The sequence below is a fragment of the Mytilus trossulus genome, chromosome 11 (genome assembly GCF_036588685.1).
Source record: "Mytilus trossulus isolate FHL-02 chromosome 11, PNRI_Mtr1.1.1.hap1, whole genome shotgun sequence".
Lineage (NCBI taxonomy): Eukaryota > Metazoa > Mollusca > Bivalvia > Mytilida > Mytilidae > Mytilus > Mytilus trossulus.
Window position 1 is genome coordinate 27,391,769 of NC_086383.1, and position 12,781 is coordinate 27,404,549.

A 12,781-nucleotide genomic window follows, 5' to 3' on the forward strand; every position below is an offset into this window, starting at 1 on the left:
CTCGTAACCTCTTCCACAACTATAAGTTTACTATTCCGCTCAAATTGATGATGGGTTACATATTTGTTTATCGTTCAATTTTTGTACATTAATTAATAAGGCTGTTAGTTTTCTCGTTTGATTTGTTTTAAATTTGTCATTTCGGGACCTTTTATAGCTGAAAATGCGGTATGGAATTTGCTCATTGTTAAAGGCTGTACGGTGACCTCTATTTGTTAATTTCTGTGTCATTTTGGTCTCTTGTTAAGAGTTGTCTCATTGGCAATCACACCACATGTTCTTTTTTATAAGTATACTTTTCCGCTCAAGTCGGTGCAAGGGAACATCTTAAGCTTGCAGTGAGCTGACCATTAATGTGCTCTGCGTTGAAGGCCTCATTAACGAATAAAAATACCCCATAAGATTCCGACGGACAAAATCTTGATGTTTTAAAAAAGGCTCCACACTCCTTTAACCTGGAACAGTGGACTCAACATTTGCATGAAAGATACATACACATGTATATGTATATAATGTTTTGTTCTTTTTTTTTTTGTATGATGTATTGTAAAATTATTATGTTCAGTTATGTATGCCGTCAACCCATATGGGTAAAAATGTGCTTTTATTCAATAAACTGTGTAACAAAAACACTTTTCAAATTATTGTATAAGGGCTGAACTCATCAAGACGACACAAAGCAGAGAAACATCTATCAATTCAATTCTTTATTTACACTCAGACACAAAATATGTATTACATGAGGACAATATACAAATCAAATACAATAAATGACAAAACAGACCGGACGTATTAGGGTATCCATAAGTCCATCACAAAAGACACAAAGCAAAGATCTGAAAGTTATCGCAGTTACTGAGGGCTAGTTCACTATACTTATACAAATACTATGACTTTTATGTAAGTCTAAAACATCAAACAGGGCCACCTCTAACATTCAATGGATTTAGTGCAAATCTGTCAACAACGAGTTTAAATTAAGGTCTAGAGAATAGACCAAAAGTACCAGGAGAAATTTAAAGTTACCATAGTTATGTAAACTCTCTGTACTAATATTTTCTAGTTTAGCCTGGTGAACTTTTAACAATATATTTATACTAATTTGACTTATTACTGAAAATCGGTCAAGAAACAGTACTCTCTTATGTTTTACACATGATTGTCTATCAGTCTTAATCTGTTTCTTCAAGTTTCAGTCTATCAGTCTTAATCTGTTTCTTCAAGTTTCAGTTTAAAAACGTCAAACATGCTTGACAATAAAACACGCGACAGTGTTGTTGTTAAATAAAAAAAAAGAGGTGGTACTTTTTTTGTCGGGGGATGTGAGATGATAGAATTCAATATGAGATTATATATTGAAGTAAATGGATAAAAGCTAACGTTTCGATCAGTCTTAATCTGGTTTGTCAAATTTCAGTCTAAAAACGTTAAACATGCCTGACAATAAAACACGTGTTTTCTTGTTATATAAAAAAAGAAGGTCGCATTTTTTTTTGTAGGGGGATGAGAGATGATAGAATTCAATATGAGATTATATATTAAAACAAGGACGTGTCCCCAGTGCACGGATGCCCCACTCGCACTATCATTTCCTATGTCAGTGGACCGTGAAATTGGGGATCAGAACTCTAATTAAACATTAAAATTAGAAAGATCATATCATAAGAAACATATATACTAAGTTTTAGGTTGATTGGACTTCAACTTCATAAAAAATTACCTCAACCAAAAACTTTAACTGAAACTGGACAGACGAACGGATGAACAGACGGACAAACGGACGGACGAAAAGACGGACGAACGGACCCATAGACCAGAAAACATACTGCTCCTCTTCTATCGTAAGTGAGGCATAATAAAAAAGAAGGTAGTATTTTTTTTTTGTCGGGGGATGTGAGATGATGGAAATCAATATGAGATTATATATTGAAGTAAATGGATAATAGCTAACGTTTCGATCAGTCTTAATCTGTTTTGTCAAGTTTTAATCTGAAATAAAACAACCCGAAACCCAACGTTAAACATGTTAGACAACAAAAAACGTGTATTCTTGTTATATAAAAAAGGAGGTGGTATTTTTTGTCGGGGGATGTAAGGTGACATAATTCAAACCGAGATTTTTTATAGAAGTAAATGAATGATACTAAATTTGTAACGCCTTTTTTTAAAAATTTTATAAAGTTTTCAGTTAATTTAATTGACATTTTAATTGACATTTTCTACACTACAGTGCTACAGCACTACAGAAATAATATAAATGATCTTAAATCACTTTAACATTCCTTGATATATGTCTTGCAGTGAAACCTTTGCTCTTCTAATTTCTTTCATTGAAGTCAATTAATATTTATTAAAAAGTAAATTCAAATTGCATTTGTTTTAACAATAAATGTTTTTTGTATTTCTGTTGATCTTTGAATGAATATTGATTAAAAAATTAATTCGAATCGCATTTTTTTTTATAAATATTTTCAGTTAATGTGTTTGTTCTTTTGTTGATTTTTTCGTCAGCGTCAGCACTTCATTGTGGGATCAAGTTCATTTCAATTCTTTTAATGCAAGTTATGTTGTAGACATTGAACATTGAGTATAGCATTAAACTACAGAAGCAATTATTAGGCCAGTGTGTTAATTTACTTTTTACATTTTGAAATAACAAATTATTAATTTGATATTATAGATCATCAATTTTGATATAACAAATTTTGAATGTAATATAACAAACTATTAATGTAATATACCCAAAAAAATAATTTGATATAACAAATTAATAATTTGATATAACAAATTAATAATTTGATATAACAAATTAATAATTTGATATAACAAATTAATAATTTGATATAACAAATTATCAATTTGATATAACAAATTATCAATTTGATATAACAAATTATCAATTTGATATAACAAATTATCAATTTGATATAACAAATTATCAATTTGATATATCAAATTGTGAATTTTTCTACTAATAGTATGATTTTATTATAATAAAGATTCAGATTCAATAGTTTATTATTAATTTAAAAATTGCATAACCCAAACTGGCACATTTCGTGTGTACTAATTGATTGTTCATCTGACGTGCAGTGACGAATATCTAATGCATATCAAAACTCAATTAACAGGTTTATTGTTTCTATAACTCGCCCTCCTCCCCTTTCCCTTTATTTGAGACAGTTTTCGGGACTAGTTTTCTCAATTTTGTATATGGGACCTTGTGTCTTAGAACAAACAGGTATATGAGAGAAAAGGGGGGCTTATTTGATCAATTTATATCGCATATTTTCAAATCAAAGGAAAACGAAGAGTTGAACTGTTCTATTGAACTATAGGTGTTTCTAGGATTATAAGAACATGCAAGGATAAAAAAATGCTTCACCTTCGTGAAAAAGCCTGGAATGTGGCTTTATTAATTTCAATACTGAGGAACATGTAAGGATTTAGTAAACATCCTTCATTTCGTCATTTGTCATAACTAAATTTGATTCAATATATTTATATATATTTGATTTGAAATTTTCTTTTATTAAAAAGCAAAGAAACATGCGCGAGATTTGAATGATTGTTGATGTTCAATTTTCCGTATTGGCTACAGGCCAATTTTATTATAAAGAGAGGACATTGCTGCAAAAAGTCAGACCATTGTTCTGAAAACCCTCTTTTTCCCTCTAAGGGAGCTACCATTTGATTTTTATTGGGGGGGGCTAGGATGAAAAATTTTGCATTTTTTTAGCTGCATTCTCCGTCTTGCCTTTTTATTTTTCCACTCTGTTCGGTCCTGCCTTTTTTTTTTTTTAGTTTATCCTGACTTTTTTTTTTACCTAAATTGTCGTCCTGACTCTTTTTTTTTGCAAGTGTCTCATCCTGCCTTTTTACTCAAAACTCCTGTCCTGCCTATTTTTTTCAAATTTCATCCTAGCCCCCCCCCCCCCCTTAAAAATCAAATGGTAGCTCCCTAATTTCCGACACTCCGACAATTATTTTATAAGGCTTATACATAAGACTTGTATCTTGACTGAGACTGATTACTTTTTGTTTTTGTTTGAAAATCAAAATGTTTGTTATAGATAAATATGTTCCGTTAATGGAATAAGGTGGCCAGTCACGAGTAACCATGGAGCAGAAGACAGCGAACATCCGATGGAATTGTGGGAAAATGTGTCACAACGTGACAAATACGAATTCCTCAATGTCGTGCAAAACATTGGATTTTGATAAGATTAATCTTATCCGTTTAGCTCTGTTAGTTTCGATAGCCAACGTAGTTTTCATTCCATATGTACAAAAGAGGAATCAGAACTGATTAAACGATTTTGCAGATATCTTTGGGCGACATTGACAAATTGCACAGTCACGCATCAGATCAGCTTGACTGAATTCAAGGAAAGTGCTATTATGTGTATAAATTTAGAACATGCTATTTGTCAAGAAGAATGCAACTTTTAAAGTAATACATTAATATCCATTTCAACCTATCCTGCTATTGTTATGTATTTTGAAACTTGGCGATTAAAGAATTAATTAACCTAAAGAAACAAGGTATTTTGCGTGCGCATACTTGAAGTTAAGCAATAAACAAACAGCCATGCTTTGCTTTTAACTTTACACGGAGACCTTCCCCGGGAAGAAATAAGATTTTGAGGAGGAAAACAATCCGATAACTGTTTTTTTTATTTTTCATCTCTGACTATCTGTTCTTGTTATGGTTATAAAATATCATTCATATAAAAAAGAAGATGTGGTATGATTGCCGATGAGACAACTCTCACCAAGAGACCACATGACAAAGAAATTGACAGCTGTAGATCACGGTACGACCTTAAACAATGAGCAAAACCCTTACATATTTGAAACATTATTATTTAGTGATTAAATAGTGCCAATATTTTTCATTTGATTGCGTTTGTTTCAAATCAATGCTAGTTCGAAATAAAATCTGAATATTCCAATTTCTATTTTTTTTTTACTGTTATGGTCTTATAAGTATTTTTCGGTGTTTTCTTCGTTATTGTATCAAGCAACATCGCGAGTTCCAATATTAAAGCGGGATCTGGTCTGCGCATGTTATTCTTAAAGTTTCTGAGTTCATATCGGGCTTAGTATGCTTACACGTTGCTTTTTCTTTTACTGGACAGAGTACCGCAGTGTGGACTATCTTTCTTCCTTTCTTTTCTTCCTTAACTTTTCATAGACATAATAATATTGACCTTGTTTGTATTATCTTCTTTCATGAAATTTATAACTACAAAAAGATATTTAAAACTATACATTATTCAAAAGATGAAACAAATTATTTGTCTGATTTTCGAGTATTGATTTTTCATACATAGTTTTCAAAGCCAAATTACATAATCAGGGTCTGTAACTCTATTTGAACAAAATATTTTCATTGTTTTTAATTGTAAATAAATTATTATTTGATGTAAAACTTAATGGTTATTTATGGTATACTAAATGAATTGATTTGAGTAAACTTTCATTGATAATTAACATCTAACCAATTCCTTTGGTCTCGGGTGGTAAATGATCTCATCGTTATTTTTTCATTTTCGTTTTATCTTTATTCGGGAATTTTTCAATTCATCCAATATTTTCTTCAATGGTTCTATTAAATCTTAAGTACAAATGTATATAGTAAACTCATCATATAGCTGCTCTCTTTAAATCTAAGGGTATCACGGGCACCAAAGAATACTAAACAATAAAATGTTCCATGATCAATGTAAAATGCATTTGTTGATTCTTATGACTATCGAGTGGATATAACATGCAACAGGAAGCTGTGGGTGGAATCTGACATGAAAGAATCACGATAAACACAAGCCATTTAACTTTTTATGTAAGGCCAAATAGAATAGTGTGTGTGGTTCCAGTTACATCTAAAGAGATGATAAACACAAAACATTGAACTTTTTATATAAGGACAAATTAAATAGTATGTGTGGTTCCAGTTACATCCTTAAAAAAAGTAAGGCTAGAAATATAGGGATTTTTTTTTTCATTTTATGTTTTATTTATACATAGAGTCTATGCGAGCACCTTTCTGACTTTAACAGTGCATAATGAGAAATGACAAAAAAAATCTTTAGGGTAGCCTATTATTAAGTCTCAGAGTTTAAAGAAGGCTAAGTAAGGTAACTGGACCAACACACATATTTTTATTTGGCCTAATCTATCAATTGCCATGGTAGTCTTTTTCGGATTCATCGAATCAGTGTTTTATGTCTGTCTTCTTTATAGTTTTACATAATATTTTAAGTTAAATATCAAAATAGTTTAACTGTTTAACTGTTTATTCAACTGTTTATTCAAAGTACACTCAGCCGCAGATTTCCTGCGTAACAGGAGCTACAAATACACATACATTTACAAATAACATAGAAGTGAAATGAGTAGAATACATACAATGAAACATTTTTACAAAGCTAAATGTATACTAAATCTATTGACCATATCACAAAAAGTCCGTGCAATTTCTTGTTACAGTTACGTTTAGAAAAAATTACAATTTTTGTCTTTGAGACATTGACAGTAAGTTTCCAAGTATTACAATATTGTTCAAAGACATTTAAAGAATTTTGTAACTCTTTGAAGCAGTATCTGCAAAAATAACTGTATCATCTGCATATAGTAATATAAACATTTTCAAATAAATACCTATGCTATGTATACATTCTGAATCCAGATATTCTAAACCATGGCTCAAATTGTGTTCTAAAAAGTCTTCTAGATCATTCAAGTATAGTGCAAAAAAGAAATGGAGATAATTTTTCTCCTTGTCTAACACCCGTTTCACATGGAAAAAATGCAGTTTTCAAATTGTCAAGTTTAACACAGGATCGACTTAATATCAGTGTACATATTTTGAATCAATGTAAACATTTTCCCTCTGATGTTATTTTTTATAAGTTTTTGAAAAAGTCCAGCCCTCCAAACGGTATCAAACGCCCGTTTAAAATCCACAAATGCACAGAACAATTTCTTTCCGGCAGATAAATATAATGTAATAATAGAATGTAAAACAAACATGTTATCATGGACAGAGTATCCCTTGCGGAATCCACCCTGTGAGTCCGAAATAATCCCAATTTCATCAGATAATTTATTAAGTCTTGTGTTTAAAATTGATGTAAACACCTTGCCCAAATTTGAAGTCAAGCAAAGTGCTCGATAATTATCGAGATAATTTTTATTACCTTTATTTTTAAATACAGGTTTTATAATACCAATTAACCATGCATCAGGAATAATACCAGTATCTAATACAGTATTAAATATTTTGACATATATAGGCAATAACTTGTCAACAGTACTTTTCAAAAATTCATTTACAATTTCATCATCACCTGGTGCTTTATCATTTTTTAGACTTTTTATAGCTTTACATATTTCTTCACCAGTTATCTCACAATCTAATAACTCAATAATAACCTGATTATCTAAATTATTTACACTTTCATTAGGATCATCATAATCATCATCTTCACAATCATTTTTATTTAGACTCTTGAAATATTCATACAGTTGTTCTATAGTTATATCAATATTTTTATTTGTTTCCCTTTTTTTTTTAAAGCGATTCAAAATTTTCCAAAATTTTTTGCTGTCTCGTTTTGATGTGTTTCTGAGATCTTGTTCACAGCTATGTTGGAATTTATTGTAGCTAGCATTCATCTGGTTTTTGTATTGTTTGCTTGCCTTTCTCATAGCATCTCTATTTTCTCTGTTTTTTACAAAACTGTATCTATTACGTGCTTTGTGGAATATTTTCCTTGTTTCAAAACACTTGTTGTCAAACCAAATTTGAAACTTTTTATTTGTATTTGCTTTTCTTTTTCTGCCATTAGAGCCAAAAACTTTTTTTGCAGAATAGTGAGATGTAGGTTTCCCAATGGGTCACCAACCGACAGAGACAAATGAGCGATAATGTACGGCCTTGGAAATTGAACAGTACACATATTACATATAACAGTCCACAACATGACAAAATGTGAAATAGTTTAAAAAAAAAATAAAAAAATTATGGTTAATAAAATTAGTTATAGATGAGAATAACATATATATATATATATACCGTTTTAAGATTGCTCGCAGACAATGAAAGCTAGTTCAAAGTCAATGTCAACTTATAACTAAAAAATAAATCATGTCTATTTCCATACACTTACATTTCAATCAGTACTGACGCAAATTATGACGGAATTAGCAGTATAGGAAAGGCATGACTATAATGTGGTATGATTGCCAATGAGACAACTATTCACAAAAGACCAAAATGACATTAACAACTATAGGTCACCGTACGGCCTTCAAATATGAGCAAAGCCCATACCGCATAGTCAGCTATTAAAGGCCCGATAAGACAATGTAAAACAATTCAAACGAGAAAACTAACGGCCTTATTTATGTAAAAAAATGAACAAAAAACAAATATTTAACACATAAACAAACGACAACCACTGAATTACAGGTTCCTGACTTGGGACAGGCACATACATAAATAGTGTGGCGGGGTTAAACATGTTAGAGGGATAAGCACTGTCAAAATGTAAGTTAATAGGAAGACGAAACAAAGGTGTTCATAAATGTATAGCCATTCATAAATATTGTACACATGACAAAATATTCAGACCATTGTCGGATCCATGGGGGGGGGGGGGGGGGGGGGGGGTCCGGGTGATGGAATCCCCTCTTCCTTTGACGATCAATGCATTTGAATTGGAGCATATCATTGGAACCCCCTTTACTCTGGGTTCTCTCTTTACCCTCCCCCCTTTTTTAAATTGGCTGGATCCGCCCATGCAGACCTACATTTAACTAAAGATGAATGCTGGTGGAATCTATGTCTCTAACAATATGCAGAAAAATTCAATCCTTCCTTTCGAATATTATGCAAAAAGATGTGTTCGTTCTTTTTGACGGCATCAGACATGGTCGCAATTTTTCCTGACGCCACATTATTAAATTCAAAGAAAGAATAAAAATTGACGACTTATTTGTATTTTGACCATTGAAGAATTATAAGTTCAAACGAACCACACATTGATAAGAAATAACCAATAAGGTCAGGAAGAGGATAAATCGTACGAGAAATAGAGATATGGTTTGAAGTAATTTGTGGTAACGAAATACTCGACTCAATAATTTACTGCTAATAAAAAGATAATATACATTAAAATCCCAAACATTATTTGTTATCTACTGGTTCAAACAGCCTTCCAACAGAATCTTTTAACTTACTTCCTCGTAATACCTAGTTTCAATAAAAATAGATCTTATTACTATAATTACAATTTTGATATTAATATTTTGGTTTCAGTTTCATTAATTAATAATACGACGTTACCGGAAATATAGTGCGTTCTGATGGTCACGAATAATGGACAGTGATCAGAAAATATAGATATTAAAATATTAAAAATTATTTTCTCGCGAAGGAGTTATATATGGATCTTCTTTAATATACTGACATGCGATACTATGAGTTTGACCGAATTTTCCTCTCTCTAATGACTAAAATCATGAATTTCAGGTATAAGTAAATTGATACTCTCGACTTCATCATCATGAGTTTTATAACGTACATAGCTAGTGTAAACACATGCATCCGATAGACATGTATTATTCTTACTAGGAATTTAATAATTAATACTGTTAATACACCTACAATCATGTCATACAGATTAGGGAACGACCATTTAATTTCAAAACTGAGGGGATGGATGGGAGGAGAGTATGTGTTTTTTCAAATCTGACGAAAACAATATTTTGATCAAGCAGATGACAAAACAAATAAAATAACCTGCATCTAGGTTTCTGCAAACTTTAGTTTCTCGTTTCAATTGGTTTACATTGTCATTTCGAAGCCTTTTATAGCTGACTATGCGGTATGGGTTTTGCTCATTGTTGACGGCCGTATGGTGACCTATAGTTGTAAATTTCTGTGTCGTGTTGGATTCTTGTGGAGAGTTGTCTCCTTACCATGCAATCATACACATCTACTTTTTTTTATATTTATAGTGTAAAATTTTGAGGAAGAAAAAAAAATAATTTGATTGATAGCGTCGAAAAACTAAAAAAAATACATACTTAGGTGCTCTTAAAGTTAAATGGTTTGTTCCCCTTAAATTTTATATTTAAGATTGATACTATTAGTCATAATAGCATAAAGTAATGAGACAAATAAGCTGTTAATATCGGCAAGTGCTGGAACTGCTTTTTGAGATATTAGATTTAAAAAGAAAATGGCAGGAAAAGGCTGACTCTGACCTTAAATTTAGTATTGACATTATTTGGGTCTTATATGGTAAGAAAAGAAATCTAGAATATGCTTAAATTTTTGATTGGCCCTTTTATTAGATTCTAAAAGTCTATAATGAAAAGCCGGAAAGCAGAATAGCTACCCTGCATTGTAGAAAAAAACAAGGACTCCGAATATCCAAAGAAAAAAAAAAGGTCATAAACTTGACCTGACTTCATACTTAAAGATATGAAAATATGTGGATAATAAACAACCCGACCAAAGTGCAGAAAACAGTGAAAAAGAAATGTATCAGTTTTAATTTATTATCTGCAATTAACCAATGGTATATGTGATCTTAATTTAAAGCAACATATATACAAGGATACAGTCATATAATTCATTAATCATTTCTTCTCCCTTTCCTGACTTTGGGCAAACTTTTTTTTCGCCTTCTTTTGGCGACAAGTCGAAAACAATTTTTTTCTTTCAATTTTAGCATTACATATAGTGGCAGCTGAGGGTGAAACAAACAATTTTTTTTTCTCAGAATCAAAAACAAATTATTTTTTTTCTCAGAAAACTGGAAACAAACTTTTTTTCCAAAAAAAAAACATAGCCCCCCCCCCCCCCCCCCCCCCCGAAAATCAAATGGTTGCTGCCTTATGTACAAAAAATCTTAACGTTCACATTCGTGGCGTGTCATCGTCCGTAAAATGAAACAATAATACGCGTAGTCGGTTAAACATGTTGAATTGATATTTAACTGCAAACCAAATGTTTTTTTAAATGTTTTTTTTGGCAAGACAGCGACCGTTAAATAGACCAACAACTACACGGAGTAATATAAAACCGGGTCGAAGTCGGTTGATCATGATTTAGATATGATAATGCAAAACAAAAAATACAATGATTCACATGGCTAAATTGAACGCTAGTCTATAAATTATAGACATTATAGTCTATTATTCTCTTTTCAAAAAGTTAATTATAACAATGTTTTGTAGCAGTCGGACATTAATCAAATGATCTATTCTCAACGGTATTTTCACACTAATTACACTGACCATGTATTGCTACCATCTAACATGTATATGAACCACCGAATGTTCATGCAGGTCCTCCGTGTTGTTATTTAGCTTATATGTTAATCTGCATGAAGCATTTAATGTCTAAATGATAATCACTATCTTGGTATTTTATCATAGGCAGATATATATATAAATTGCTTTCTCGTTCCTGGCGTTTTCCCAATTTCATATTTCATTCATGCCAATAGAAACTTAACCTACTTTTGGTAAAAAAACTGTTTTGAATCGAAAATGTTACAACGTAAAACAGTTGGAAATATATTAAAACAGTTATTTTTCATTAGTATTAATAGGGTAATATACGTCTTTAGAAACAAAATTCAATGCTATTCCTTATGGTATTCTGTTAATAAATTTTACCATACGAGTTCTTATTTGAGTTACACAGCGTATTCACTTGAAGACAGGCCATTCGTATGGTAGTCATCGCGCAAAACCTCACCGCATGGTAGCTATATATAGTTAGCGTGCAAAACATCACCGCATAGTAGTCATTGCACAAAACACTTCCGCATGGTAGCTATATATAGTCAGCGTGCAAAACATCACCGCAAAGTAGTCATTGCACAAAACACTTCCGCATGGTAGCTATATATAGTCAGCGTGCAAAACATCACCGCAAAGTAGTCATTGCACAAAACACTTCCGCATGGTAGCTATATATAGTCAGCGTGCAAAACATCACCGCATAGTAGCCATTGCACAAAACACTTCCGCATGGTGTTCGCCGTCGGCCAATAAAAAGTTTAAATGTTGGTGTCTATAGTGTGTTCTTTTGCACTGGTCAATAAAATGGTAATTCCTTGTATTCTTTGAATGTATATTTTTTTGGACATTATTTCATGAACTGACATATTTGTATTGCACCATATCATTTCTCTGAAAAAATGCTTGAAAACATACATCAGAGATAAAATTCGGAAAATATATATCCAAATATGTGTTGATTACCTTATTTGTTGTTAGTTTCGTTGTGTTTTGGGTACTGTTGTTTGTATGTTTCATTTTGCGTTAAGCAACGTCGTTTATTTCGACTTATGACTTTAAAAATAAATGTTTAATATGTTGTGTTGTTGGCAAATCACCAATCATTTGGATTTATGATACCCTCGGGGACATACAGGCGGAATCACTCAGTGCTTAAAAATGAAAATAATCCTTTAAGTATATTTGGTGCACCAGAAGCCTTTGTAGGTTAAAATAAACCATTAGATTGTATGGGCGCAGACATTATATGAACATTTCAAGCAAAACATGGTATTCAGAATAAAGAGTATGGCTAATCCTGATTGGTCGATATATGCGACCGTTTTTTTTTTTTATTATTAGAGACTTTGTGCACTCTGCATTATACCAAAGACCAAATAAATTATTTTCCTTAGCACTAACGGAACTGAGACGTCTTTTCAACGCACGAATTTTAAGTGCAAAATTGATAGGCATT